Raw genomic sequence first — 11,767 nt, 5'->3', positions numbered from 1 at the left:
GAATGAAAGGGCTATGGGGAACAGGTAGAGAGGTGGATTTGAGACCCCAAAAAGATCAGCCTTGTTTGAATTTAATGGCGGAGCAGGTTCGAGGGGCTGGATTGCCTCCTTCTGCTCCTAATCCCTGTGTCCCACTAATAGTTACGTGATGCAAGCAAACGCCATGGCTTCAATGCTGAGAATCAGCAGCGGGATGGGGTGGGTGGGGTGGGGGTTGGTGGACAGATTGTTCTTTCAAAATATACGGAATATACACATATTTTAATGGACAGTTGTAATAATCTTCATACAAACTGCTGAACGCAATAGCATTTAGGGTGACTGGTGAGGAGTGGAGGTGGGGAGTTTCTGTGTGTGTGTGGGGGGGGGGGGGGGGGAGGGCGGTGGTGTAGTTGGGGATGGTGGGTGATGAGTGGACCCAGCAGTGAGTAGGAAGAGGGGTGGGAAACAAGGGGCAGTTGCTGAAGGAGCTGATCATTGCTGGGGGTAAATTTAGACTTGATTTTGGTTCATGACATCAAGGCTTGTAGCGCACTGTATTCCTCTCGCTGTCATTGCTTAATGTAAAATAAAGAGTAGCAATAATCTCGCGTCAATTCTGAAGCCAGTTCCAATTGTGCGAAGTGACGTTTTAAGGACTCACCTCCTTTTTATTTTTAACCACTGACATGCTCATTTTGGATTCAACTTTGGTGTACTCCTGGCCAATAAACTTGGAAATGGTTAATAATTTCTACAATCCATGCAACAAAACTATAACAAAGGATCGCGCCACTCGATTCTGCAATTCTTCCTTTTGATGTATTTACATATATATTTATATATATATATTAATTAATTACATTACTTTAATAAAGAAATTCCAACCCGACATCTCTGACCTCTCTCTACCCCTATCTCTTTCCTTTTAAAATCTGTAGATAAAAAAATAATGCATTCCTGAAATCACTATGTTCAGATTTACTTCATTTTGTTTTCAAGTACTTTCAACTTTCCTCAAGCATCCCTCCCACCAAGTCCATTTTTATTTTTTACCATTTAAATGTGAATGGTAACACAGTGGTTAACACAGTAGCTTCACAGCGCCAGGGTCCCAGGTTCGATTCCTTGGCTTTGGTCACTGTCTGTGTGGAGTCTGCACATTCGCCCTGTGTCTACGTGGGTTTCCTCTGGGTGCTCCGGGTTTCCTCCCGCAGTACAAAGATGTGCAGGTTAGGTGGATTGGCTATGCGAAATTGCTCTTAGGTTACGCGGAGTAGCTTGTTTACGGGGATAGGGTGGAGGTGTGGGCTTAAATGGGGTGCTCTTTCCGAGAGACAGTGAAGACTTGATGGGCAGAATGGCACTGTAAATTCTATTCTATGATTTCACTTGAACGATTCGTCTGCAAAATTGATTGAATCATCGGTTCTGGGTATCCCTATACATTCAATTCCACCAGTTTTAAACCACTGGACAAATCATAAGATGGAGATGAGTAAAATATATTTCTCTCAGAGGGTTGTGAGCCTCTGGAATTCTCTTCCTCAAAAGGCTGTGGAAGTAGCATCATTGAGTATTTTTAAGGCAGAGCTAGATAGACTCCTAATTAGGCGGGAAGGTATAATCAGATTACCCATGGTCTTATTGCATAACAGCGAATGTTGAATGGTCTGATTGGCCTATTCCTGCTCCTAAACAACTCACAGGAGGAGGAAGATCCACAAATGACTCCATCCTCAATGATGGAGGAGCCTAGCACATTTATGCAAAAAACAAGGCTGAAGTATTCACAATAATTTTCAGCCGAGTGGTTGATCCATCCCCATCTCCTCCAGAGGTAGCGAGCATTGCAGATGCCAGTCTTCAGTCAATTCGTTTCACTCCGTGTGATATTAAGGAACGGTTGAAGGCACTGGATAGTACAAAGGCTGACAATATTCCGGCAATAGTACTGAAGACCTGTTCTCCAGAACTTGCTGCACTCCTAGTCAAGCTGTTCCAGTACAGCTACAACACAGGCATCGACCCAGCAATGTGGAACATTGCCCATGTATGTCCTGTACACAAAAAGCAGGACAAATCCTACATGAACATTTGCCATCCTATCAGCCTACTCTCAATCATCAGTAAAGTGATGGAAGTTGTCACTAACAGTGCTCTGAAGCGGAGCATGCAGTCGGGGAAGGCGCCGGGGCCGGATAGGTTTCCGGCCGAATTTTATAAAATGTACGCGGACCTGTTGGGCCCCCTGTTGGTCCGGACCTTTAACGAGGTAAGGGAGGGGGGGGGGCTTTGCCCCCAACTATGTCACGGGTGCTGATTTCCTTGATCATTAAGCGGGACTAGGACCCTCTGCAGTGTGGGTCACATAGGCCGATCTCGCTGCTAAATGTAGACGCCAAGCTGCTGTCTTAGCTACAAGAATAGAGGATTGTGTGCCGGAGGTCATCCACGAGGACCAGACGGGGTTTGTAAAGGGAAGGCAGTTGAATACCAACATACAAAGGCTCCTCAATGTCATTATGATGCCGGCTGTAGAAGGGGAGGCGGAGATAGTGGTGGCATTAGACGCGGAGAAGGCCTTTGATAAGGTTGAGTGGGGGTATCTGTGGGAGGTGTTGAAAAGGTTTGGGTTTGGGGAGGGGTTTGTCCATTGGGTGAGGTTGCTTTATGAGGCCCCGATGGCGAGTGTAGCCATGGATAGGAGGAGGTCGGAGTACTTTCGGCTGCACTGGGGGACAAGACAGGGGTGTCCCCTGTCCCCCTTGCTCTTTGCATTGGCAATTGAGCCCCTGGCCATGACGTTGAGGGAGTCGGGGAACTGGAGGGGCCTGGCGCGGGGTGGGGAGGAGCATCGATTGTCGCTTTAAGCGGACGACCTGTTGCTGTATGTGGCGGACCCGGTGGGGGAATGCCGGAGGTGATGAGGATTCTCAGCGAATTTGGGGGCTTTTCTGGTTATAAGCTCAACCTCGGTAAGAGCGAGCTGTTTGTGGTGCATCCGGGGGATCAGGAGGAGGGGATTAGTAGGCTCCCACTAAAGCAGGCAGGGAGGAGCTTCAGGTACCTAGGAGTCCAGGTGGCTGGGAGCTGGGGGGCCCTGCACAAGCTCAACCTCACAAGGTTGGTGGAGCAAATGGAGGAGGAGTTCAAAAGGTGGGATATGTTACCGCTGTCACTGGCTGATAGGATGCAGTACGTCAAGATGACGGTGCTCCCGAGGTTCTTGTCCCTGTTCCAGTGCCTTCCAATCCTTATCCCGAAGGCCTTTTTTAGGAGAGTTAACAGGAGTATTACGGGATTTGTATGGGTGCATGGGACTCCGAGGGTTAGAAGGGTGTTCTTGGAGCAGGGCAGGGATAGGGGGGCTGGCGCTGCCCAACCTCTGTGGGTACTATTGGGCTGCCAACACAGCGATGGTGCGTAAGTCGGTGATGGACGGGGAAGGGGCAGCATGGAAGAGGATGGAGATGGCGTCCTGTGTGGGCACGAGCCTGGAGGCGCTGGTAACGGCGCCATTTCTGCTCCCTCCGACGAGGTATACCACGAGCCCGGTGGTGGCGGCTACCCTCAAAATGTGGGGGCGATGGAGACGGCATGGGGGGAGGTGGGGGGCTCGATGGAGTCCCCGATATGGGGGAACCACCGGTTTGTTCCAGGGAGCATTGATGGCGGATTTCTGGGCTGGCATAGGGAGGTATTAGGAGGTTGAGGGATCTGTTTGTGGATGGGAGGTTCGCGAGCCTGGGGGAGTTAGAGGGGAAGTTTGGGCTCCCCCCGGAAAACATGTTCAGGTACATGCAGGTTAGGGCGTTTGCCAGGCAGCAGGTGGAGGGGCTCCCTTTGCTGCCCCCACGTGGGGTACAGGACAAGATGCTCTCGAGGGTGTGGTTTGGAGGAGGGGGGATTTCGGACATATACCGTGTAATGCAGGAGGTAGACGAGGCCTCGGTGGAGGAGCTGAAGGGGAAATGGGAAGATGACTTGGGTGAGGAGATTAAGGAGGGAACGTAGGCGGATGCCCTGGAAAGGGTGAATTCCTCCTCTTCCTGTGCAAGGCTTAGCCTCACACTGTTCAAGGTGCTGCATAGGGCCCACATGACTGGGATGAGTAGGTTTTTCGGGGGCGAAGACAGGTGGGCTAGGTGCTCGGGGAGCCCAGCGAACCACGTCCATATGTTTTGGGCATGCCCAGCGCTGGGGGAGTTTTGGAAGGGGGTAGTAAGGACGGTGTCGAGGGTGGTGGGATCCAGGGTCAAGCCAGGCTGAGGACTCGCAATTTTTGGGGTTGCAGTGGAGCCGGGAGTGCAGGAGGTGAAAGAGGCCGGTGTTCTGGCCTTTGCGTCCCTAGTAGCCCGGCGGAGGATCTTGCTCCAATGGAAGGATGTGAGGCCCCCAAGTGTGGAGACCTGGATCAATGATATGGCGGGGTTCATTAAATTGGAGAAGGTGAAATTCACCCTGAGGGGATCAGTACAGGGGTTCTTTAGGCGGTGGCAGCCTTTCCTAGACTTCCTGGCGGAACGGTAGGGAAATAGGCCGGCGGCAGCAGCAACCCGGGGGGGGGGGGGGGGGTGGAGGGGGTGTGGGGGGAGGGAGGGGGGGAATTGGGGTTGGTGGGAGGAAGAAGGGTGTCCAGGGGTTTGTTGGATGTGGTGAGTGTTATCTCTTTCCTTTCTGTTGTTTGCTCCTTTTATTTTGTTTGTTTTTGTGTTAGTAGTTGCTTTTGTAGTGGGGTGGGCGTTGTTCTTGGGTTTTTACCATGGTTGTTCTGTTAATATTGTTGTGTTGTTTATATTTTGTGAAAACCTTAATAAAAATTATTTTTTAAAAAACAGTGCTCTGAAGCAGCTGTTATTTTAACAATAATCTGCTCACTGATGCTAGTTTGAGTTCTTCCAGGGCCACTTAGTTCCTGACCTTATTACAGCTTTGGCTCAAACATGGATAAAAGAGCTCAACTCCAGGGATGAGGTGAAAATGCCCTTGGCATCGGCAGCATTTGATCAAGGAGCCCTAGCAAAACTGGAGTCAATGGGAATCGCGGTGTTTGGGGGGGGGGGGGGAGGGAGTCTCCAGTGGTTGAAATCGTACCTAGCATACCTAGGAAGAAGGTTATGGTTGTTGGAAGTCAGTCATCTCAATTCCAGACGTAACTGCAGGAGTTCTTCAGCGCAGTGTCCTAGGTCCAGCTATCTTTAGCTGCTTCATTAATGACCTCCCTTGCAAATACAAGGGCAAATGTGGGGATGTTCGCTGATGACTGCACAATGACTGCACAATGTATAGCACCTTTCACAACTCCACAGACACTGAAGCAGTCCATGCGCAAATGCAGCAAGTCCTGGACAATATCCAGACTTGCGCTGACAAGTGGCAAGTTACATTTCAGCCTCACAAGTGGCAGGCAATGATCATCTCCAATAAGCGAGAATCAAACCATCGCCCCATGACATTCAATGGCATTACTATCACTACATCACCCACTAACAACATACTGGATGTTACTATTGAGCAGAAACTGTACTGGACGAACCACATAAATAATTTGGCGACAAGAGCAGGTCGAGGGCAAGGAATCCTGCAGTGAGTAACTCACCTCTTGACAAGGCACAAGTCAGTAGTGTGATGGAATACTCCCCACTTGCCTGGATGAGTGCAGCTTCAACACGCATGAAAGTCTACACCATTCAGGACAAAGCAGACTGCTTCATTGACACCCCTTCCACAAACATTCACTCCCTCCAACACCAATGCACAGTACCAGCAGTGTGTACCATCTACAAGATACACTGCAAGAACTTACCAAGGCTCCGTAGCCAGCACTTTTCAAATTTGCAAGCACTGAAATCTAGAAGGACAAGGGAAGCAGACACATGGGAACCCCACCACCTGGAATTTACCCTCCAAGTCACTCACCATCCTGACTTGGAAATAAATGTCAATGCTTCACTATTGCTGGCTGAAAATTCTAGAATTCTCTCCCTAATACTGTAGCACAGTGGGTGTACCTACACTATACGGACTGCAGCTCACCACCACCTTCTCAAGGACAATTATAGATGGGAAACAAATATTGGCCTCACCAGTGATGCTCACGTCATTAATAATTCATAGGGTGACACGGTAACACAGTGGTTAGTACTGCTACCTCACAGCACCAGGGACCCAGGTTTGATTCCGATCTTGGGTGACTGTGTGGTGTTTGCTCTTTCTCCTAGTGTGTGCATGTGTTTCGTCAAGGTGCTCTGGTCTCCTCCCACAGTCCAAAGATGTGCAGGTTAGGTGGACTGGCCACTAAATTGCCCCTTCATGTCCAAAGATTAGATAGAGTTGTGGGGATAGGCTGGGGGAGTGGACCTGGGTGAGGGTGCTCATTTGGAGGGTCAATGCAGACTCAATAGGCTGAATGGCCTCTTTCTGCACTGTTGGGATTCAGTATATTATATCGTGGCATGCCTGATGATTTCGATCAATGTTTCATACTATATACTTAATTAGATTCAATTGCTTTAAAAATATTTTAATTGTGGTTTGATAGTGGGTGTCAATACTATTTAAATTCTTGCTCTTATTTTATATCCTGATTAGTGCACACTTGCTGGAAATTTTACAACTCAAATAAGAAAACGGGGAAATAACGCCATACCAGGGTTGAAAATTTTGATTTCATTTCTCCACACTCTATACCGCGTGGGAGCTTTATCTGCCCCTGGACAAAAGCTGCTGTCCATTATTTTTCTCTGATTTTATTCCCTACTGATGTAAATATTAAATATTTAACATGCAACAATAAAGCAAACACATACAACTTTATAATGAAGCTCAGTTTTGTTTTGGAGAAAAGTGGGTCTGCTGAAATAAAAAACAAACAGAAATTATAACACATGGCAGAGATAAGGTAGTGCACAGACTAAGGGCATGGAAGAACTCAAAGAGTCTGTGGTAAAATGGTGAGTCCATGGTAAAATGGTAAGTCAATGGTGAAATGGTGAGTCAATGGTAAAATGAAAGATGTTAGAGATCCACGTCTTTCTTTCTCGAGGTGAAGACAAAGAAACGCATTGTCGCCTCATATGCCCTCAGAAACTGTCAAACGCGAGCCAGCGACATTATGTAACTGATAGTCTTAAAAACATAATTTAGCGTCGTTACTGATATCAACATTTTGACCCATAGCCTGGTTATCAAAGGATGCTGTTCACCGTGAGTCTCATTTAAATAAACAACAACATTCCTTGCATTAGATGGCAGATTTCCTTCCTTGAAGGACATGAGTTAGGAAAAGGTTAGAATGTGTGGCGATGTTGAAAATAAGCCCACGTTTAGCAATTCAATTTAACCTCACGAGTTATGTGGAATTAAACCCACACAGCCCAAGCGCATCATTCCAGGCTGCTGATGACTGGCCCAGCGAAATTCCCAACACACCGCCACCGCCGCCCTTTGGGGGAAAACAAAACTGACAGTCTCACTAAATCTACGCTGAAGCAGCGCAGGTATAATTACAATACTGCTCTAACTAAGTAATGTCGCAGATGACTAGATGCTCCTTTCCCCGTTGAGGGGGAGGGCTGAATGGTGGCGATTTAACCTGAGGATCACCGCACCTTAGGCGAGGAGCAAGGTTTAGAAACCAGGGCTGCGATACACAGGAGGCTATTCCGCCCATTGAGCTTGCGTCCACAAAACAGGAGGCTATTCAGCCCGTTGCGCCTGCGTCAACAAAACACGAGGCTGTAGAACACATTGCGCCTGCGTCAACAAAAGAGGAGGCTGTGGAGCCCATTGCGCCTGCGTCAACAAAACACGAGGCTGTAGAGCACATTGCGTCTGCGTCAACAAAACAGGAGTCTGTGGAGCCCATTGCGCCTGCGTCAACTATTGGTGCATTATGTTTCATTAAACCCACTACCATGAGTGGTCTTCTTTGTCCTTTAAAAATCCCTCTTTTATCCATTTATCCAATTTACCCAGTTGAATGTTGCTGATGAAGTTGCCTACACCAGTTTTTCAAGCAGTGCATTCCACATGATTGCTCGCAGTTAGATTTCGCACTGCGAAAGTTTCCTAATGTTACCTCTGCCTCTTTCGCCAAACAGCAGAGTATTTTCACCACATCAGGAGGTATTAGGACATTTTGGTGCAAGAGTCAGAATTACCAGCATGTATCAGTTCCGGTCCTCAGCCAGATAAACGGGTGGGTCCATGACAGCAGGGGGCAGTAAAACCACCTACTAAATTCAAACGATGGTTCATATGAAGTGTGACCAATCAACAATGCGGAGATTGCATGTAATATGGGGAATTGAAAAGAGGAGAGAAAAGGGCAAAATGGAGGGACTGCTACGGGATGAGAGACGGGTAGGGAGGCTGGAGAGGTTTAGGGGAAAACTTCTGAAGCTTCGGGCCAAGGCAGTTACATAGAACCATAGACTTCCTACGGTGCAGAAGGAGGCCATTCAGCCTATCAAGTCTGCACTGACCCTCTGAAAGAGCACCCTACCGAGGCTCATTCCCGCACCAACCCTCACAGTGAGCACCCTACCTAGGCCCACTCTCCCGCCCTATCGCCGTCCAAGATATAACTTCTCAGCACCTTGCTTATCAAGAATCTATCTACCTCTGCCTTACAAAATTCAAAGACTCTTCCTCCAGCCTGTTTTGACGGATAGTTCCAGAGCCACAAAAATATCTGAGAGAGACATTTCAGCAATCCCCGTCTTAAATGGTCGCCACCTTATTTTTAAACAGTGACCCCTAGGTCTAGATTCTCACACAAGAGGAAGCATCCTCTCCACCTCCACCTTGTCACTACCCCTCAGAACCTGATACACAATCAAGTAGTCTTTTTGATTGAATTCAAATTAGTCTGAACCTCGGGATTACTCGCCTTCATCGCAGAATAAGGCGGGGGAGGCTCATTTAAGACAAATTTGAGGAAGGATTTCTTCTCTCAGAGTAGTGAATCTTTGGAAATTAAGGCTAGACTGTTCAGGAGAGATGTTAGGAAGCACTTCTTCACTCATAGAGCGGTACAATTTTGGAACGAAAAAGAAAATGCTGGGAAATCTCAGCAAGTCTGGCAGCATCTGTAGGGAGAGAAAAGAGCTAACGTTTCAAGTCCGATAACTCTTTGTCAAAGCCACAATTTTGGAACTATCTCCCACAAATAGCAGTTGAAATGAGAACAGCTGTCAATTTTAAATCTGAGATAGATAGTTAGATTTTTGTTGAGCAAGGAGATTAAGCGATATGGGCCAAAGGCAGCACGGTAGCATTGTGGATAGCACAATCGCTTCACAGCTCCAAGGTCCCAGGTTCGATTCCAGCTTGGGTCACTGTCTGTGCGGAGTCTGCACATCCTCCCTGTGTGTGCGTGGGTTTCCTGTGGGTGCTCCGGTTTCCTCCCACAGTCACAAAGATGTGCAGGTTAGGTGGATTGGCCATGATAAATTGCCCTTAGTGTCCAAAATTGCCCTTAGTGTTGGGTGGGGTTACTGGGTTATGGGGATAGGGTGGAGGTGTTGACCTTGGGTAGGGCGCTCTTTCCAAGAGCCGGTGCAGACTCGATGGGCCAAATGGCCTCCTTCTGCACTGTAAATTCTATGATAATCTATGATATAGAGTTAGGACACAGATTTGCTATGATCTCATTAAATGGTGGGACAGGATCGTGTGGCTGAGTGGCCTATTCCTGTTCCTATTTTCTTATGTTCCTAAGCTGTGGAGGCCAAGTCCTTCAACATTTTCAAGGCTGAGATTGATAGGCTTTTAATCAGTAGAGGAATTAAGGGTTATGGAGAGAAGGCAGAAAAGTAAATTTACTGAGTGTTCGATCAGCCACAATCTTAGTAAATGGTGGAGCAGGTGTGATAGGTGAATATCCTATTCCTGTCCCTTTTTCATGTTGTCTTATGGTTCAAGTGATATTATTGCTACACCACTATCGTTTCAATTCACGTAGATGACAAAATAACTTAAATGGGGTGGCACAGTGGCACATTGCTGCTTGACAATGCCGGGGACCCAAGTTCAATTCCAGCCTTGTCTGACACTGAGTGGGGTTTGCATGTTCTCCCCCTTGTCCATATGGGTTTTCTCCAGGTGCTCCAGTTTCCTCCCCCATTCCAAGGCATGTTATGCTAAATTGCCCCTTAGTGTCCAAATACATGCAGATTAGGTGGGGTTACAGGGAAAGTGGACCTAGATGGGGTGCTCGTTTGGAGGGTTGGTGCAGACTCAACAGGCCAAGTAGCCTCCTTCTACTCTTGAGGGATTCTATCTTCATAAAATGAGTCATTCAACAGTTACATGTATAAGGGAGGTGGACTTAAGAGATTTGGTTCTACATATACCTTTGATGGCGCTGCAGGGCACGAACACGATGTAATTTTGGAGGATAGTTCTCATTGCGAAGCAAGGACATCAGCCGATTGGAGCATATGAAGCTCACATGAGTAGAAAGTAAATAAATAACCAGAAAATCTGTTTTTTTTTGTAGATGATTGTTTGGGGAGCAGAGACGAGAGGTTGGGGTGCGGGATATATATTTTTAGGTAACTGGGAGAGCTCTCCTGCTTTTCGTTGGTACAGTGACTTATCTTAAAAACACCTGGCAGGCAGGCCACTTCACTGTTTTACCTCTCAAGGGAAAGCTGTTATGTTTGACAATGTAATGCTTATTCAACATTGCAACATTGTCCTAACTTATACGATTATATATGAAGCACATGTGTTACAATCTCAATTGATTTTTAAAAAAAATATTGCTTTATTCTCCTCCTTTTTTGCATTTTCTCCCAAATTTACACCCACTAACAATAAACAATAATCAGTAACAAATACGTCAATCCCCATATCAATAACAACGATCCCATCCTCCCACCATTAGCCTGCATGTTCACACAAACAAATGACAAAAAGGAATCAGGGATCACCCATAGTCACCATTAACACACACAGCCCCCCTCCTCCCAACCCTCCAACCCACCCGCCCCAACTAATGTTCGATGTTATCCAGTTCTTGAAAGTGCACAGTGAATAATGCCCATGAATTGTAGGACCCCTCCATCCTTCCCCTCAGTTCAAACTTAACCTTCTCAAGAGTCAAGAATTCCAACAGGTTCCCCCGCCACGCCAGGGCACAGGGTGGAGAGGTTGCTCTCCAACCTTTCAGCATCCGCCTTCGGACGATCAACGAGGTGTAGGCTAAAACATTTGCCTGCACACCCGTTTCCAGCCCTGGCTAACCCTAATCCCTAATATAGCCTCCTGGTGGCCCGGTTCCAGTTTCACGTGTACCACTTCAGAAATTACCCTAAAAACCTCCTTCCAGTAGTCCTCCAGCTTTGGACAGGAGCAAAACATATGAACGTGATTAGCAGGGCCCTCCCCACAACGTTCACACACATCTTCTATTCCTCCAAAGAATCAGCTCATCCTCGCCCTTGTGAGGTGTGCTCCGTATACCACCTTCAGCTGTATCAGCCCCAACCTCGTGCACGAGGTGGAGGCATTCACTCTCCGGTGCACCTCACACCAGAACCCCTCCTCCCAACTCTTCCTCCCACTTTGCTTTGATGCCTTCCAGTGGTGCCTTCTCGGAGAGGCTTCTCCTCTTCCAAAATAGCTCCGTAAACCGTCGGCACTACCCCCTTCTCCAGTCCCCCTGTCGTCAGCACCTCCTCCAGCAATGTGGAGGCCGGCTCCACCGGGAAGCTCTGTATCTCCTTTCTGGCAAAATCTCAAACCTATTTCGCATGTAACTAAACATTTACCCCTG

The sequence above is a fragment of the Scyliorhinus canicula genome, chromosome 13 (genome assembly GCF_902713615.1).
Source record: "Scyliorhinus canicula chromosome 13, sScyCan1.1, whole genome shotgun sequence".
Taxonomy (NCBI): Eukaryota; Metazoa; Chordata; class Chondrichthyes; order Carcharhiniformes; family Scyliorhinidae; genus Scyliorhinus; species Scyliorhinus canicula.
Note: the sequence above shows the minus strand (reverse complement) of the source record.